The sequence below is a fragment of the Ixodes scapularis genome, unplaced genomic scaffold (assembly GCF_016920785.2).
Source record: "Ixodes scapularis isolate PalLabHiFi unplaced genomic scaffold, ASM1692078v2 ptg000480l_1__unscaffolded, whole genome shotgun sequence".
Classification (NCBI taxonomy): domain Eukaryota; kingdom Metazoa; phylum Arthropoda; class Arachnida; order Ixodida; family Ixodidae; genus Ixodes; species Ixodes scapularis.
The window spans coordinates 20,448-40,585 of record NW_024609986.1 but is presented as its reverse complement, the minus strand read 5'-3'; positions in this window follow the sequence as shown (position 1 = coordinate 40,585).

Genomic DNA, 20,138 nt, shown 5'->3' with positions numbered 1-20,138 from the left:
CGACGTAGTGACAACGTCATAAGCGTCACCTCGACGTCTTCACCAGTAATCAACGTCTGTTCGACGTCTTGTATGAGAAGTTCTTTGAACGTCGAGCACAAGACGTCATAGCAATGTCCTGAGCCACACCTTGACGTCTTCGAAATTAATCAACGTCAGTTCTATGTTTTCTCCGGGAAGTTATTTGAACGTGGAGCATGAGACGTCCCAACAATGTCCTGAGCAACACCTTAACGTCATCGACTGTATTTGACGTCAGTTCTACGTGTTTTCTTTCTTTTTTTTTTTTTGGGGGGGGGGGTTCTTTGAACGTTGAGCGCGAGACGTCCCAACAATGCCTGAGCAAACACCTTGATCACCCTGAACAAGCGCCTTAAAGAGCCCAAGGTGCTGTCATATCACTTTTAAAGTTTCTCGCGATGCCTGCATTTTTGATACTGTGCATGCAATCCACCTTTAAAGCCGGCTGAGCTGCAGAAATCTTCACAATATTACCATTCTCGTGATCGTTGTTTTAGTAGGAATTGCTTAAGGCTATATTGCCTGAAATTTAGGAGCAATCGTTTGGATTGTTTCGAGCGAAGGACTTCATATGCCGAGAATTCACAACAACAAAAATCAAGATTTAGCTCGGAGTGAGCGGGGCTCTTTATAGCATTTTTAGCGTTTCTAACTTAATATCGGCGTCTTTTAAGTTGGAAGCGAATGATAATAATTTAAGGGATTTCTGCAGCTGGGTCGGGTTGAAGGGTGGACAGCATGCACAGTATCGAAAACAATGTCATTGGTGAGAAATCTTAAAAGTGAGATGGTAGGTCCTTAGGCACTATAGGACGCTTGTTTAGGCTGACTCTGAATTGCACCCAAAACTATGTAACCATGGAAGCGGCCGAAATTACCGATCACTGGGGAGCTGAAGGAACACCGTTCCTATGAGTCCTTGAGTGCGGACCGGGGCGCTTGGGGTCTATTCCGTCTGAATTTACATGCTTTCGCGAACGTACCTTCGAGCAACGACGCCAGATCTGGTTGACTCCATTGTTTCACTATGACATAGGTTGACGCCGTCATCGATTGACATCCCATTCAGTCCCGACGTATGCACGACGTTTTATGGTCGTTCAGTGGGACGGTATTTCAAAGTTGACATGACATGGTCACAGACCTGCGCTCGAAATTTTATGTCGTTAAATGGGACGTCATGACATTGTTAATATGAAGTTCTCAATTGACATCCTATTCAGTTTAGATGTATACTCGACGTTTATAGTCGTCAACTGAAACATTCCGTCAATGTTGATATGACGTTATCACTTGGCTTCCCGTCTAATTCAGACATCCACTGGACGTTCTAAGGTCGTTAAGTGCGACGTCATGTCGGCGTAAACTCTACGTTTTTTTCAGACATTAGCCTTTTCATATTCTCACAGGTGGTGACCAAAATACAATAAATAAAGAGGAAGAAATAAACGTTTAATGTGGCGAACTTCTGCCAAACATAAAAGGGTACAAAGATAATAACAGAGCGTCGCGGGCGTCGAAGTCGGCGTAGCGGCAGAGTCGAGCGCTGGGCGAAACTGACTCCGCTCGCCACGCTGTACTATCGGGGAAAAACAAAATGCGAACAGAGCAGCGCGGGGTTCGCGGTACAGGCTGCGCCGCCTGGAAGTGAGCCCAGGTGCGAGGGTGCGTGGCCTACTCCGATGTGTTCACGCCCCTCGCTCAGCGCTCGCCAAGCTTCGGCAGCGCGCCTCTTAGTACGCGGAAAGCTATCACTGCTATCTTTGCTGGCTCAGCGCGTGCGGTGCGAAGAAGATCGCCGCACGCGCCGAGCGAGCAAAGATTGCGATGATAGCTTTCAGCGCACTGAGAGGTGCACTGCCGAAGCTTGGGGAGCGCAGAGCAAAGGGCGTGAAGACATCGGAGTAGGCCACGCACCGTCGCCCCTAGGCTCACTTCCAGGCGGCGCAGCCTGTACCTCGAGCCACGCGCTCCTCTGTTCGCATTTCATTTTTCCCCGATAGTACATGCGTGAGCTTCTGGAATAATCGGCGTAGAATGTTCGACGCGTAGAACATTCGCACCTCGAACAGGCCCAGCAGAATTCTCGAATCTACCAGAGAACTAAATTGCAGGAATAACAAAAAATGCGTCGCTCCCAGGAATCGAACCCTGGCTTTTCGCGTGGAAGGCAGGCACGATAACCGTTAGGCCACGCACGCACTGCCTACTTGGCCAGCTGCGCGCGCGGCAATACTACGTCGAGGGACCTGACGTTCAGACTTTCAACATTCTTTCGACATGTGGTTCCTGACGTCGTCGACCTTCTTTTGACGTCTTTTCAACGTGTCTGAGCTGCTTGGGCGAAAGACAAAGACCTCCCCTTACCACCCCCAGTCGGACGGATTGGTTGAGCAATGCAATCGCACGCTGATGAAGAGCTTGTTTCCATACGTCAATGAGACGGAGACTGACTGAGACATCAAGCTCCCTCTCGTTATGTTGTCCTATCGCTCGTGTTTGCAAGGGACCACTGGTTACCGTCTTCATTATCTGCTCTGCGGTAGAAACATGAATATCCTAGCTGACATGCTGCTCTACGTGCCCGGTCATACTAACATTGCGTCGACGTCCGGTTGCGAGCAGCGCGCATCGCGTCTACTGGCAACATTACAAAAGGCCCGAAAACACAAAATCGTGAACGACATAAAAGCAAACGATGCACAGAAGCGCCACTACGACAGAACGGCCAGTGAATAAGGCTATGAACCTGGCAAGAGTGTTCTACTTTCTCCCACTGTGCCATGAGGACAGTCCTCGAAGTTATATTTGCCATGGTTGGGTCCATATGTCGTCCTCAAGAAGCTACCCAACAACATGCACATAATCCAGGAAGAAACAGGAAAAATAAAGGGGCGAGTTGTACACCACAACCGTCTGAATCGGCTAGCCGATGGGAATAAGCCAGTCTTGTTGCCTGCCAGGACGTTATCACACGTCACGGATAACGACCTGCCTCCACCTGCACCAGCACTCAATGTCTTCCCCGATATAACTATGACAAAAAACAAAGATAATGACCCGGCTCCCACTTCCTCTGCAGTCCCCGACGACCCAGAAATAATAGAGATGGCAGGTAATGATGTGTACGTAGATGCAGTCGAACGTCTAACACCGGTACAAGAAGCCGAGGATCCACAACTGTCCGGCGCTCTTGAGAACCCACCGCTGCTAGACATCCCCGACGTCGAGTTTCACGTTGACGACCAAGCAGAGGAAAACAGGGACCAGGGCACTGATGAAGCCAGCACAATACGCCGCCAGAGAACGATGCCCACTTGCAGGATGACGATCAACTTCCAGTCGTTGTTCTTTCGCCCCTTGATGACGTCACTTCAGTTGACTTGCCCGTAGGCGTGCCACAGGAGGCACAGCCAGAAGAGCGATAAGTCCTTCGGCCACGCCAAGCATTGAGTCGACCAGCGCGGTATCGCGATTGAATGCCCCTAGCTTGGGAAGCCTAATTTCGAGACGGCAACTTTCTCGCGAAGAGGGATAGTGTGATGATCGCCGGTATCACCACGAAGAAGGTCTCTCTGAAAGCGCGTGCCAGTGGAACGCTGATCGACAAAAAGAAGGGGTTGCATAAGATTGAACGCGGTTACTTCTTGTCCATCACGTTATATAATGCACGCTATACCCGAAATACTCTACAAAATTAATAAAATAGTCTGCCAAAAGTTTTCCCTTGAAGCGTTACAGATTTCAGGCCATAAGGACTAATATCGTCCGGGGCGCAGTTGTTTGAGCCTCTGCCAATGTGACAGGTAGACAACTATTAACGGACCTTTCAAACTAAAGGTAGAAAATTACGCCTATATTAAATTATGGTCAACAAGCACGAATGTATAACGATTATAAATACACACCTTACCATTATTACGGTCACATGCTGTTCACGAAACAAAGTCTAAGAGGAGAATCAGAATGCAGCAGTATGATTCATCAGATAAACATCCGAAATAAGGTGTCTCCCGCACTGACCTCGCATTTTGGTGAGGAGACAACACGACAACAAAGTTACACAATATGTGTAATGTTCCTGTTGATCTCCTATAATACAACACACATTGTTTCAGTCGTTCAGAAGAACACATTAACTTTCAAGACCCCTTTCCTGTCTTTTACAAAAAAGTAAAAACCGAGAAGCCCGTTTTTTTTGTTTTGTTTTTTTTTTGTCAAAAGGAAATTTGGCATTCTTTGCTCGCAATGTCGAAATAAGCGCGGTAGCCTTCACTAGTGTTCGTGAGGCGCGACTGTTTAATTTAAACTGCGGCGGCGTAGTGTTCATCGTGCACGTCAGTCAGCGACTTTAAACGTCTAGCAGCACCTTTCCAAGCGTATTAACATGGAATTTGGAAGAATTTAGAAATATTTGAAATAAACGAAAGTACAGTGCAATTTGCGCCTTAAGAGCACTATAATTACGGTGTAACAACTTCCTTTTATCTTTTCGCGCTTTCTTTTGGAACGTTTTATCAACGTAATGAAACATTGTAATGCGCAAAAAAAAAAAAAAAAAAAAAAACTAATTTCGTTTGCAGGGGCACTGGTCTAATCTTAAGGGCTGGATACCTTGCTAAGGAAAGGAATCTGTTTTTTGCATTATTTACATGTGGTTTTTTGACAAAGCTTTTGGCAATATTCCAAAAACGCATTTATGTTAATAAAGAACGCAAATTTCATAAAAATAGCCACACTTGAGTTCAAACTCTGAAGGAAATTTAAGATGTAAATCAATGTGGTTTCACCTATTAAATAACCTGAAACTGAAACTATCAAGTAGCATCAAACGTGAAGAATGCAAGGCAGCTTACGTGTGCTGAAATAAAGTTTGGCGAAGTTTAATGACGGAAAAACGAGTGAAATGTTATCACTGAAGAAACAAAAATAAACCTGTACCAATTCCGAAAAGCAAAAACAAAAACTACTCGATCTTTTTTTTCACTATGTTGAGGCCATACCACGCAATCCATTTCAACTCTCACGCGGCCGTTCTGCTCAGGTTTTTTGTGTGTTTCTGTTTTTCGTTTTTATTTATATCAACTTTTTTTTCACTCTTGTTCCTGTGTTATCCAAAAATGAAATGTTTTTGGAAGTTCACCTTAAGACCACACGGCAATAAACAAAAGTGCTTCGTAATCGTCTATGTATGGAGCTCAGGTTTGGGATATAGCTATGATTTCATTTGTGAAACTGTCATATCTAAATTGTATAATCTTTATTGGTATCACTCTGACACTTGGACACGTGGCGAGTAACACATCCTGCAAAAATAAGCTAGTACGTTATCTCGATGAGAAATCCGTTTTTTATCAAAATATACGGCACGGGATACAGTAGACTCTAGTTTATTTGTTTATTTAGTTATTTTGACCTCAGTTCCAGAGACATTGCAGAGGAGAGTGGTGAAAAAAAGATAGAACAACGACGAAAACAAACAATAATCAAAAAGCTAAGGAGGGAGAAAACACGGTTACTGACACTTGAACAAAATTTAGTACAATTGTCAATCGATGCAATGGATACAGGGAACTTGTTCCATTCCTTTAAAACTCTCAAGAGAAATTAGGCAAAAAATTTGATGTAGCGGCAAAAAGGAACGCCTACATTGTGACGGTGATCAAGACGAGCTCAAACGAATGACGGTGGGATAATTATCTGATTTATAAGCGCGGAGTTGAGGTGGAACATTTTTTGAAAAAGTCAAATGCTAGCAATTGTCCGGCGATGTGCAAGACTTGGTAGAAGTAAAGTGTATTTTATTGACGTCACACTCGCTTTGCGGTTATAATTAGCCAATATGAAGCGTCCGCATTTTTTATGGAAAATTTTGAGTGAGTCGACATGGTACACTCTAAAAAAGTTTGTGCGTCTACTTTCACGCACAACCCTTCGAGAGCCAATCACCGCAGCTTACGGAGGCAGCTCAGCGAACGACAATGCCGAAACATGTGTTTAGACCAAAAAACGCACTCTGAGTTGTGACATTAAGCGATGCGAAACGTCACGCTTGGATTGCTAAATGTCAAAACTAAGACTGCGTTTTTTGGTTTAAACATATGTTTCGTCATTGTCATTCGTCGAGCTGCCTCTGTAAGTTGCAGTGATTGGCTCTCCGAGTGTTGTGCGGGAAAGCAGACGCACGGTTTTTTTTAGAGTGTAGGTGGTATTGGGATCTCAAATGGAAGCTGCATATTCAAGCTTAGACCGTGCTAATGTTTTCTAAAAAAAGAGTCTTAAAGCGTCTCGGTGCGTCCAAACCTTTCGGGCAACTGGAAGCAGGGGACTTATTATTAACTATGTGGTTCATTTAGTTTTATTGGGGAGAATTAAACACTATGGGTTGCTGTCGACCCCGTCAGAATATAACACTTGGCCTCGCTCAATTACCGACAAATACAAACGCGGCGCATAGAGTCACCAAATGTTTCGATTAACCGTCTTTAAGTAAACCAGCGAACGATAAATAAGACTTACGTTTCGTTCCGGTTCGGGTCCAATAAGACGTTCTATTTCTGTTTGGGTTTTGTTCCGGTTAGTCAGAAAAGACAGTTCCGATGCAGCCATTTTTCTTCAACACCTTGTTTATTAAACAAAAGCGTTATGCGAAGCATGTGGTTGATAAAAAAGTAGCACCTTATGTGTAGTACTGACGTTAACTGCGTGGTAACAGAGGAGTAGATATAATAATCCGGAGCGAATGCCGCTCGCACAAAACAATAGGCTGCTTCTTTCGCTGCCTCTATCAATATTGACGGTTAGTTTAGCACAAATATTTTTTTTTTCAATTTGACGATGGCGATTTATAAATAAATAGGAAGTAAAACGTCCTGAGCATCTCATTATCGCTTCCCGAGCAACAAGATTACGTTATCAGACGATAAGAACGTCGAAATACAAATCACGAATCAAGAAGTTGCGACATTTGGAGGCATACAACGCGTTTTGTAAACGGTCAGGGACCATAGTCAGAACAACAATATATCTAAAAGCAAAGGCTCGGTGACGCGCATCAGCTCTCCGAGCAGTGCTAGTGAAGCTTTCAAAATGTTGAGGCTTGTACCTGAAGTCCAGTGTCTGTTGATCTTCGTAGTGAATTTAATCTATGTTTTGGTCCACGTTTTCTTACCTCTTCAAGATTGTTTTAACTTTCTCCTAAATCCTTGAACCTCGCCAGTGGGGAATTTGAATGTTGTTCAGGTAAACATGACAACCTAAAATCTGAAAATCATAACACAAAAAAGACTTACCTTAAGACTTCTTGGGTCTGCTGGAAAAAAACAAGCAGGCTTTCTTTAGATATAAAAAAAAAACTATATTCCAGACGTTATAGACACAGTCCTGAAAAACGCTCAGGGCAGCTGGGAAGCCTGTCAAGTGCTCATTACAGTGACGACCAGCTTCCTCTGGTGTTTTTACACCTGCGTGCTCAATGTGTCATCCAGGCACCTAGACGAGATAAGTGGTTCAAACTACAGTATAAACAAGGACGTCTTGTATGTCTAAACAAGAGGCGTAGTCATCTAATTGAAATCAAGGTACAGCACTATCGACCACTAATTATATAAAGCAGTGACCACCCAGTCATATCCATACGGAGCGGTGCAAGCGGTTTTTATGTTTAGAATTTTATTCAGTATTCAAGTCATAAAATTTCCGGAATATATATATACAGTAAAAATACCAGAAGAGTCATAGGTCATGCATTTTTTCAGGTTGGTTGAGATGCAAGAAGAGTAAAGGAAGGAGTACCGGTCAAATTATTACTTCATTTACGGCATTACTAACCCCTGCTTCGCTACGTCGTAAGCTTCGGTGTGACATGCGATTTGCGTCGGGTGTTGTAATATGCTAGCTTTTTGTTTGCAGATAGGACGTGGGTTCAAAATACTTTTAACTTTTTGAGATAGTCAAATTTACTTGTAACTGCCGAAACAAAATTGAGAGTTCTGAAACTGCAAACATTTATGAAGACGAAAGCGATGCATTTCAAATATGATTTTTATTCAGTTCAAAACTATCAGCGAACGTGCTAAGCGAATACAGATGCATATCAATATTAGCGCACACGTTTTTTATCTATAAACATTATTGACGAAATGCTCGATCGACTTGCACAATTATTCTCGACCGTGGCAAGTATTGCACCAATCTACATCGGGGTGAACTTAAAACAGCTGAACTAATTACCCTGGAAGGTTTTTGTGACACGATGTCTGGCCGTCCTCATTTTCACTTCAGTAGACGGCGACGAGCAGCACACGTACTGAACTTAATCTCGCCAACATCGTGGAGCAGATTAACGAGAGAGTTTGAACAAACGCAGGATACCGAAATACGCGACATGCCGATATCCCCTTGCTCTCCATCAGAGGCCATCGGATTAGAGACGAGCGTTAATGAATCCCCTCGTCGCCTTGTTAGCGCTTCTGCAGTTCCAAAGTCTAATCCCGCCATGACGCCCAGTTTTATTTTCCTTATCTAAATGCAGGTGAATTCCTTTTTGGTTTCATTGCTGACGATATTCTACAGCCAGCGACTCTTAGGCAGCATTGCAGTCCAAACTCGACTAATGATAATTTGTTCAGCACTTTAAGACCAGAGATTTTCGTTTCGTTAATTCAACTATCATATTTATTTGCGCACGCCAGTTGCGCATTAGCATCAACATTCACACTTAATAAACACTGCACATTATAGGCTGCTGGTGGCGGGATCAGTAGTATGAAGAAAGATGAAGCGTAAAGCCTTTTTCAAACCGAACACGGGGGCCATGAGTGAAATATCACCAGACGGTTGTCATCTGTTTTCTCTACACAAGTATATGGGATGCAGTTTGGGAGCCTAGTGACTCCACGGGCTGCCATTGCTTGGCTGCATGGAACAAGTAAAGAAAATTAGGGATATTGATGCTTGTACATGGTGCTCGACATTGTGCATTTTTGTAATACGTTTAAGCGTTTGTGTTATGTACTTAGCAACCTATTTGGCTTTGTAAACGTTTGTACCCTAATTAAAAAATGAATATACTGGAGCAGATACAACTTTTGTTGCGTTGCGTGCGCTGCTTTCAATAAAAAAGAGCACGCTTAAAAACAATATACCGCTAGTTTTATTTTTTATGCAGCTCAAATCAATAAACAAGAACCATAGTCACTATGGCTTAACTTTCTACAAATATTCCTGTTCTATTTGTCGCTTAAAACAGTGAGTCCAGAATATGCAGATATTAACGTCAGAAAAGCAATAAAAGCTATACAAACTGAATACGATTTTTTTTATAAAGCGGGACAGATAATTATTGAGCTCACAACATTCCGGATTGTTATGGCCGGTTATTAAACAGCTAACAATTGTAACTTTCCACCATCGTTTTATAATTTTATACACTTTTGGTGCTTGTTCAGGGGCGGTGTAAGAATAATACATAAACGATAATAGAGCAACAAAAGAATAGTAAAAATGGCGACAAAATTTATACAAATAAATATCTCACCAAAATATATTTAAAAACTTTGTAAATATGGAAAAAAATCTGTAAGAAACATAAAGTTAGTATTCACTCAATGTTGAGACGCTGATTCGAACAAGTTTTGATTGAGGTTAAAGAAATACGATTTAATATTTTAGTGCAGTGGCTCTCAACCATTGATGTTTCGCGGACCCCTTGTAGATCGGCGAAGATGATGGAGGACCCCAATCGTGGTGAGGGAAGGAAAAGTTAGTGGTTGATTATGATAGAGATTTAATAAATGGATAGAACTAAGGGCTAGTGTGAAGCACACATCTCCTATTGACATATACACGAGAAAATTTACCCCGAAATTGAAACGTTTATTCTCAATCGTAAAAAAAGACACCTTTTATTGCTGGGAGGCAGGACTTCGCGGACCCTGGGGATGCCATCGCGCACCCCAAGGGGTCCGCGGATCCCCATTTGAGAGCCACTGTTTTAGTGGGTAGGCTTTTCCAGTCGTGAAAGGTGCGGGGAAAAATGAGTACTGGAATTCGTTATTACGCGGTGATCGCCCTACAACATAGTACTCATGTTGGCTATGTGTATTACAGCGCACATAATATTAGATGTGCTTCTACACATTGACGTTGATTGCGCCAACAATTATATGTTATAATTTTCTCCTACTTAAGAGTGTTTTCTGCACAAAAGATTAAAATACTTGCCTCATCAAGTAAGCCACTAACTGAAGCTTACCTATAATATTTTCCAAATGTAAATATAACAGTATTTATTTGCCTCGTTTTAGCTTATTGATGCTTGTTTTGGTGTGCGGCTCCCAAGGTATGCTTGCATACTCCAGGATAGGAAGCGCAAAATGTTTGTATGCTAGTTAACAATTTGGTATCGGGAGCTGCCTGCAGTAATTTGCATCCCAAGACACGTAGTTTTCTAGAAAATGTATCTAAAAGAGCAACAATGTTTTTTTTTTATATATTTTGTGGGTTATACGTACAGTCTCATGTAATATGACAGACCCATAGAAAGCGCGGGGCCGAGGCGGTAGCTAGAGTTGGAAATGCGCGCGTTGGGACCGATTCCATTCTGCCCTGAGGAGAGAACTCACTCGGGGCTGAGCTCAAGCACACGGCGCGCTCATCCGTCTTGTTTCAATTTCGCGGCGGAGAGGATTTGTGACAAAAAATACTGCAACAAAGCGAGCACAGAGAAGAGAGGAAAAAAAGTCAGGGTTGTAAATTGCAACTGATTTTTAATAAAACACACACATGAAAAAATAAAACCGCACATGCGCACAAAGGATACATTTAGATTTTAAAGAAAAAAAAAACATAAGCCTGGCGTAACTGGTGGGTGCATGAAGCTCGACTGATAAAAGCTTGCTCCTTTTCAGAGAGGGCGATAGAGGGAGCCCTGATACAAACATTTGAACCTTGGGCCCTTAATATGAATGCCTCTCGTATTTGAAGATCCAGTTGCGTTTTGAATTTTCCCGGAACCGTCGTTCTATGGAACTCAGGTTGGCATTGACATCTAACGCAGTGTACAGCCAAGTGGCCAAACGGGGATTGCCTGGTGGCAGTGGAGTGCTCTCTAATTCTATCACTGATGAACCTCCCTTTCTGGCCCACATAAAACCTATCGCATGACAAGATAATTTCATAGGTGACCCCAATGGTGAACTCGTGAATCTTAATAGCATGAAGTTTGATGCATACTCCTTCCATCTCTTCTGACTCGACCTCTTTTTAGGGGCGAAGCTCCTTAGGGTCTAACCTTGTCCGTCCGTCCGCCCGTCCGGCCGGCCGGCGTCCCTGCTCTCATAAAAAGAAACAATATTTGCGCAGTCGGCACGATTCAAACCTGTGCAGGGAGGCCCAATGGATTTCTAATCCATCGCCTTAACCACTCGGCCACGACTGCGGGACGAGTAGGGGGTTTTGAGATGTGGTAGTAACCCAAGAGCTGGCGTTTTTGTCATGGATGAAACGTTGTATGTAGCCGCTCAACGTCTGTAGATGAGAGGGCGCTCCGGTCAAATGCGTATATTGTCGCGTTAAACTTTGCATGCATTGGCTTAACGTTTATAGACGAGAGGGCGCTACGGTCAAATGCTCAAATGCGTATATAACCACGTTCCATACCACACATTCTCTTTCTGACAGAGACCGTTTACTTAAGCGGTAGAGATGTGTTCCCACGGCTTCTAGCGGATCCAAGCTGACCCGCTAGAAGAAGCACTGGCTCTGCATTTCACCGACCATAAAGCAGGAATAATGAAGTCGAAACGCATCCCGGAATTCAGCACTACCTATGAGCAATAAAAAAAAATCAGCACCATCAGCATTACATATGAACAATAAAATCAGTATCATCAGTACCACCCCAGCTTCGCCCAAATCAACATCATTAATTACGTGGAGATGCGGTCATTTTTTGTTTACCATTTGACATAGCATAGAAGGTTTGTTCGGCGCGAAAAAAAAAAAAACACGCCGAAATGCGAAACCTATTTGCCACACTTTTCAGGTTATTGGAAACTTTCCGCACATATGGCATGACAACCGGCCTGACCTCTGGCCACTCCTTCTCAGCCTGCTCTCCTCTGCCCAGCATTTTCAGCCTTTTGATCAAACCATTTGCAAAATCACAAAGAACACCGGGTTTGAAACCAACATTCTGACAACATGCGACCAGAAACTAGAACTCATCTTGTGAAGGCAGGACTTCTTCGAAGAGGCAGCCCGGCGACTGGAGACAATGGCCCTCTTTACAAGCTTCGAATGGTCGAGCCATAGAGAAGCATTTCATCAGCGCAACGCCACACTTGCATGCGCCATCCTTTCCTTCAGACATTATGCCTTAATCCACCTTACAAATTTACGGCGATGTCCTACTAGTGCCGGAAGGTCTGTCCAGAAAGACTGAACAGATCCGAGGCGATTATTCTGTCTGTTCCACCACTCTCAAGAAAAAAGGGTGTAAAGGGTGTATTTTTTCAACTTTTGTCCCATATAATACACCCCAAAACTTCAATTTGACGTACTGAGCCCTATAGTCGAACAGACGGCCCCAAATTTACCGAAGGGCTTGATAACGGTGTGATATAACTTTTTAAATAGCTAAAGTACGTATCAAACACCACGTAAAGAAAACACCGAGTTCTTACAGTAGGGCCAAGAAAACCACGATTATATATTTTCTTTGTTTTAGTCAGTAAAACGTACATTAGCTATTTTAAATTTTTTACTATACGGTTATCAAGCCCCTCGTAAAATTTGAGGCCGTCTTTTCGACTAGAGGGCTCAGTACGTCGAATTGAAGTTTTCGGGTGTATTATATGGAACAAAGGGTGTACGGATACTCCCTTTTACACCCTTTTTTCTTGAGAGTGAAGAACAAATATGCTCTTCAGCATATTTTACCTTTTAAATTTGTTAATTTCGCAGTATCTGCTATGACATCTCAGACATGAAACAACTTATAAAGGCAGTAGTAACTCTGACTGTTTTGGGCCTTCGTAACAAATATCGTTGTGCACGACGCCGATCGCCCGCACGCTTCAGCTAAACAGGAAACAAATATTTTCATTAAGCGCATTCAAGCCAGGTTGAGTCTCAAGTGATTGTTTTCCCTAAAAGCAAAAAAGAATCGCCTAATGTGCGCACCCCCCCCTCCCCCCCCCCCCCCCCCCCCCCTTCCGAGCCGTCTTTCGGCCTCGCGCTCCCAGTGGGTAATTCATCTAGAAGGTAGGCGACTGGACGTATAAATAAGTATATTGTTCAACTCCGATCAGTGTTTGTGTGCTGAGGCTCTATGCCAACAACGAAGCATATTTCTTATGGGTGATAACATAAATCAAGATATCAATGTGGTATAAAGATTTGCCAATCTTCATACCACATTGGTATCTTCTGAACGCTAATGTTTAGGAGGAGATGTTCGTTTAGACATTTCATTTTATGGTACGGAATTCAGTCGTTGGCCTGGAATGAAATATGTATTCAATATTTGTTATTATTATTAGTGGTAGGTATTTCATTCAAAATATTAAGAAAAGCAGCGACCTTAAGACCGACCCCTGATTCTACATTGTCAATTGGAGATGCATTCTAAGTAAATATCACGCTCTTCCCACCAGAAAATATTCAATCCAATTTATAATCCGATTGCTTTGAAATAGGGCGCTAACCTTTAATATGAGCTTTGGACGATTGGCTATCAAACGGTTTAAAAAAGTCAAGTCAGACGACGTCAGCATTACCTCGTTGATTAATAATCGAATAGAAATTGTGCACTGTTTCGACTAAGGGTTTGCTGTTTCGATCCCAGCTTAAAGCGATGTTGTACAATTGAGAGTAAGCCCAGCTGTTCTCTAAATTTTATCAAAACTGTTTGGTAAAAGAAGTCACAAAGAAGTAGCCAAGTACCACGCGAAAATCCCTTCTAACCTGCTTTCTTATATGCTCCTATAACTTCGATATCACGAATGCTTTCATGTTGAAATATCGGCAATCCTGCTCTTACGAATATTACCAGATATATATTGCAATAAATTTGGGACTCGCATTCTCACAACACATATAATTTTAGAGATATTGACCCTTCCTCGGTGTCGCTATTTGTATACAAATTTTTGACTTATTTTCTGCCGAACGCCCAAAGTGTTTCCGTGTTGAGAGAAAGCGACTGTCTCTTACAGCCCCAGAATCCCGGGGCGTGGTTAAAAATCGTGAAGCTTACGCTTTTTAATTATTTTTCGGAGTCCTTATTGGCTGACACCGCTAACTTAGTTGCCTAATAACATGCCCGGGTGCCACAATGCACATTTCTTTTTTTACTTTCAGTGACTAGATTATTGTAAACATTTACAGGTTCCTCCATTTGCCCCCAAGTCTCCCCTGCGGTTTCTTGTGTAAGTGATAGTTTCTGGTTGCAAAAATCGATACAATTAAGACAGGCCTCAATCCGCTATCCATTCTATTCTGCAATCAATGCTGGTCACGTCTCTGGCGAAACAGAGCAAAGCAACAGCGCTCTCGAGGAATCGCTGTGCGCTCCGATTCGCCTTGTCTATTCTAAGTATGACAATAAGCCACCGCTCAGAACGTTCTGTAGTTGAGTGTTAAATTATAATTCACAAGCCCTTCTTTGCATAAAAACACCAAATGGCGGATCTACAAGCTTAATTTTGCTTCTGCGCATGCGTCCAAGATGATTCAATAGTTATTACTCGAACCAACGGATAACACTTGCTCTCCAAAGGCGCGTGTCGTGGGTCTCCTTAAAACGACGTACTGCCATTGAGAGCACTGAGAAAGCTAACGCTCGAGCGGTGCGGAACGTAAACATCTCCCTTCTTCACGCATTGCCAGCTGTTATCAAGAAGAGACTACTCTAACAAGTTTCGTGTTTTGCGGGAAAACATTTTTTCAAATGTCAACCGAAATCCTTTTATACTATGTTGTGCCAGAAGTAACCAATTCAGTAGTCAACTAATTTGATATCGCTATGTTTGAGCTTACCAAAGTGTGTTTGGCTAATTGACTGAAATTACCGTAAAAATGTAAAACCTCTAAGGATTGATATTGTCTTCACAATTCATAGTTCATAAAACTCGGTACCAGACCCCGTGGGGAAGACAGCTTTCTTTTCGCAAACGATGAAAATGATGTCTTCCCTGGTGGATTCCGAATTTAGGACTGGCTAGAGAGATTTCCAGAAGATCGCGTCGGTGAAAGAGGAATTAATAGAAAAAATATTATGCTTCTCGAACCTGACACATCAGGAACATTCGCTGTGTTGCCACTGAAGGAGTTTGATAACTCTGATGTAGCCGTCATGGGTGTGGTTAAGTGCTGCGACAGAAAAAAAAATAAAGTAAAAAAATAGTGGGTGTGTTGAAGGACCGCAAATTTTTGTCGCAGGAATTTAAATTGAATATCTCTTCCAGTGACAAGTTTGAAATTAAGTTGTTTTTTTTCTAAAAGACCACAAGGTGGACCTTCCCCTCCGTGTATTGGTCAACGAAAATCGCAGCTGGCAAAAATGTGTCTCTTCTTTCCTTCAGTTTCCATTGTCGGCCTTAGAAGTCCGTTGTCACTACGTTCTTCAGATAATTTGGTTACTGAGCTGCAGCCATTTCACGAGGGACCTAGTTCTGTGTTTTGGTGGAATTAAGGAACCTTTATTATTAGCTAAATCCCAAAACTGTTCTGAGCCGAGTTAGTAATTTTTTTTTTTAAAACAACTTCGTCAGGCTGCAGTCACAGACAAGAATTTCGGTACCAGATTGCCTTAGAATTGTAAGTCCAGGCAAAGGTTGTAAAGTACGATGATCAAGATTTTATTCAAAAACAAGGAATACGTATTCATTTGGCCTTGGCCCGGTCCTTTCAGAGATTTAACTTAGCTTTTCTGATATGCGTCGAATTGGTCTCATTCAAAGCCGTTCATTCTCCATGTGTAATTAATCCTTATAAGGCGTTATGTAGTCGATATCGTCGTTTGCACAACCGAATCTTTGTTATCAAAGTTGGTAGAGAAGGTTATCTATATAGGTGCGCCAGATACAAATTCTCCGTAGAAAGACCACTAAATTACTGCCTGCAGTTATTAATATCCAGCTAAAAACGTCCTCCAGTTTGTGTTGGCAGCATGGAAAAACGGAAGTCAAACGGCTCCTGCCTTTCAAAAGTTTACGCTCGGAAGATAGTAAGGCTGGCATAGTCCAGAACTTAGTAGATAGTGCCCTTAAAAAAATGTTGTTCGCACAACATTGCTTCTGCGCTCCAATGCCTTTTAACAGCGTCGGCGTGGCAGGTTTTCGCAAGGATTATGTGTTCAGACAGCTGGTAATAGGAGAGAGAATTGTCAAAAGGTTTGTGAATCTGCCACGTGCGTTGTTCTCCCTTCTTCCATCGAATTTCTCATAATCTCAAATACGCTGGAAACCGCTGCGGCATCAGCATTGTGTTCAAAAATGATTTCAAACTAAGTCGTCAGACGCAGTTCGACTCGGCCAGATCTGGATGTATAAAAAAAAAAGAGAAAAAGATGTTGATTGTGTGTCGGGCGTAGTATACAAGGTTCCTTTTGCCTGTGGCTTATGTTACACTGGTCAAACAAAGCGTTGTTTGAATGATCATGTATCTGAACAAAAACGTTCCATTAAAAACAAAGAATTATTCTGAAATGTCAAAACATCTGTTGGAATGTAACAATTGTAAACCTCTACGGAATTCTACAACGGTTGGGTTGACCGAGAGAGAGGATCATACACTTTTGATAAAGGAGTCCCTCACTTTTATTAGCGACAGGAATGCAGTAAATATGCCGTATTTCAGTTATGACACGGAGTTGAAAAGCTTTTTATCAATTTGATTGTTTGGAGGTAACCTTTATATCTGTGCAGGATGTTGTTTGTTCGGGTTTATGTTCCAGCCTTGCTCCCTTTGTTTCGGCTGTGACGATTGTCGGGGGGTTGTTCGCTTCTGTGCGTGTTGGGGTTTTCCCGTAATTGGTCGCCTTCCCGCAGCCCTGTGTTTAGTGATGTGTATCAGGACTTCTTCGAGATGGGATAAGGTATCTCTTCCTTCCCTTATTTAGTTTGCATTAGAACAGAAATTGCGTGTTCGGGTAAGACACACAGTGTCCTCCCTCTCTTGTGCGTTCGGCGAAGAGAAGATCAACCTCTCCCCTTTTCCTTTCTTTTTGGTTTTCGGGGCATTTGTACCCCATAAAACCACTATATTCTATTCACTGAATGTCAGCTGTGTTTAAGACTTTGTGTTGTGCTGTCTTTCCTTACTCCAGTATCGGGGTTTTGTAACAAAAAATATACATTCACCAGCCTGTTTGCGCCCTAAATGTTTGTCAGTTCATGAGGTTGCGCTCTCCAGCCATGCTAAGTCTTTAAAGCTGGATATTGAAATAAAAATAGTTTAGCGGAATACCCACTGAGTTATGCTCAGGGCCTTTCCATAAAATTCACGCTAAACGTTTCTTAATAAGTGCCAATAACAATATTTTTGGTGCGAAGGAGACAGACGAGTACAAAGAGAAAGTGCCGTCCCGTCCTTCTTTTCAAGGGAACCGCTGCGCTGCCTTTTAGAGAACAGCTCTTAGGGGCCCGTTCCCGACTTGAGCGGCGTCGCCAACGGCGGCGCCGTCGCCGACGGCGTGGTCGCGCGGTGCATTATGGGAATGGTCCCATAATGCACCGGGCGACCCCCCCGGGGTCATGTGACCCCCTCTTCCTGAGGTCACGTGACCCCCCGCTTCCCCGAGGTCACGTGATACCCCCAACGATGACGCCAACGTCACTGATGACGTCATCAGCGACGTCATTGATGATGTCACCGGCAGCCGTATCGTCATCGTCATCATCATCGTCACGTGACCCCCAGGTCACGTGCCCCTCCTCCCCAACATCACGTGACCCCCAAGGTCACGTGACCCCCAGGTCAAGCGACCCCCCCCCCCCCTTCCAGTACCCTTCCCTCCTCCTCCTCAAGAGATGCGCTCTAATTCGGCGTCGTAGGGAGTTTTAAACGGCTTTCATTTTTAGAGCGCAGCTCTTAGGCGCCCGTTTCCGGCTTGAGCGGCGTCGCCGTCGGCGTCGCCGTCGGCGTAACCACGGTCATCCCAAGGTCACCCCAAGGTCACGTGACCCCTCCAGGCCACGTGACCCCTCTCAATGTCACCTCAAGGTCACGTGACCCCTCCAGGTCACGTGACCCCTGAGGTCACGTGACCCCTCCCAAGGTAACCTCAAGGTCACGTGACCCCCAAGTACCCATCACTCCTCCTCCTCAAAAGCTGCGCTCCAGTTCGGCGTTACTGGGAGTTGTAAACGGCTTTCACTTTTTTCTTCCAACGGCAGCTCAAGGCACCGGATGCGTGCAGGCTGTTTGCGACACAGTTACCGACACACCAAAGGGTTTCAGCTTTTTGGTTGAAATATATGGCATGGTTCCCAAGACCTATAAGTAACGCCGGAACACCCTAGGCCAGAATAAACAAATTTAACCCACCTCCGCCCCCCCCCAAAAAAAAAGAATAAGTATATATATATATATATATATATATCGAATGTCTTTAGGTTGCGGTTTGATTGCGTGTGGTCGAGCTTACCCACTTCGGTAAACATTGGCGAATTAAAATAAAAATTAAAAAAAAGAAATATAATGTAATTCTTACAGCCAGTGTTGTACGGAACGGCGTTCCAAGGAACGGCGTTCCTGGAACGCGTTCCTTTTAGGAGGAACGAAGGAACGCCGCCGTTACATTTTACATCGGTAGAACTGGAACGGGAACGTGTTACATTTTTACTGGAACGGAAGAAGTAACGGCGTTCCTTTCTTTCGTTCAGTGGGGTAATTTTTTATTTCATTTCTAAGAGGGAAATTTCAAAAGTATGAGAACTTTATCTTTACGGACATATTGTTTTTAACTTGTTAACTTTTTGGCTACTTATCTTAGGGTTTATTTTGTGTGGTCCTCGCCTGGTAACAGTCGGATGCAGGAGAGCTGGTGGACAGTGATTTTTTTTCGAGTGCCCGAGATTATAAGTACAAAAGCAAAACTTATAGTCGCAGGAAAAGAGACCGAAAGAGGGACGTTTAAACTCTGCTCTTTTCTATGCTCCCCCCCCCTCCCCTTCCGCTAATCCTCATACTCCCAGAAATCTAAGGCCAACTAAAGCCATTTCTGAACTTCCATAAAGAGGCCTACAGTTATAACAAAATCACAGACTACCAGACATAGAACGCGCCCTTGTATCCCGAACATTGGTCACTTAAAAGATACATAAAAATTAACTTTTAATCCTTCTCCCCTTGTCCCCCACCTTCAAAATGAACAACGAATCCAACCTTCACAAAGACGTACTTGTAGTTTTCAAGACTAACCTTCCAAAAGCCATATCCTCTCCTTCACTGGTTCGTCGCGCGGACAGCAACATCGAGGAGCAACTGCTGTTAAACTGTTTCGAAGTTCGAAAATGGGACTTTGTTAGATTGAAACGTTTGAGGTTGTTGTAAAACTCTCCTGCAATGTGGAGTAACAGTACATTTGGCTCGTCTGAATTGCTCACCACAAACATAGATATGGTTAAAAGCTGAGATTTTTAAACTTGAATATATCAACAAATCAAACCTTGATTCCTCTTGTTTTCTTCTCTTGGTGCCGTTCCATCACGATACATAAATTTGTATATTCACATTTGATGAGATTGATAAAAAAAAAACACTTCGTTTGATCTTATTTTATATGATAATCGAAAAAATACAAATGTAACGTATATGTAACGATACGTTCCATTTCTTTAACTGTAACGGGAACGAGTTCCTTTTTCACATATGGAACTTGTAACGGGAACGCGTTCCAAAAATCAGAAGGAACGAGGAACGCCACTTCGTTCCTTTTTTTGAGGAACGTGTACAACACTGCTTACAGCGTAATAATAGTACGCCGACGGCGCGTTTTTCATTATCCTTTTTTATTTAAAGTATGTTTTCTGTCTTGCGAACTCTCTGTAAGCGGGCGTGCACAGAGACTGCCAGAGGCTGACCGACGCAGAGAGACGCTGAAAAACGCT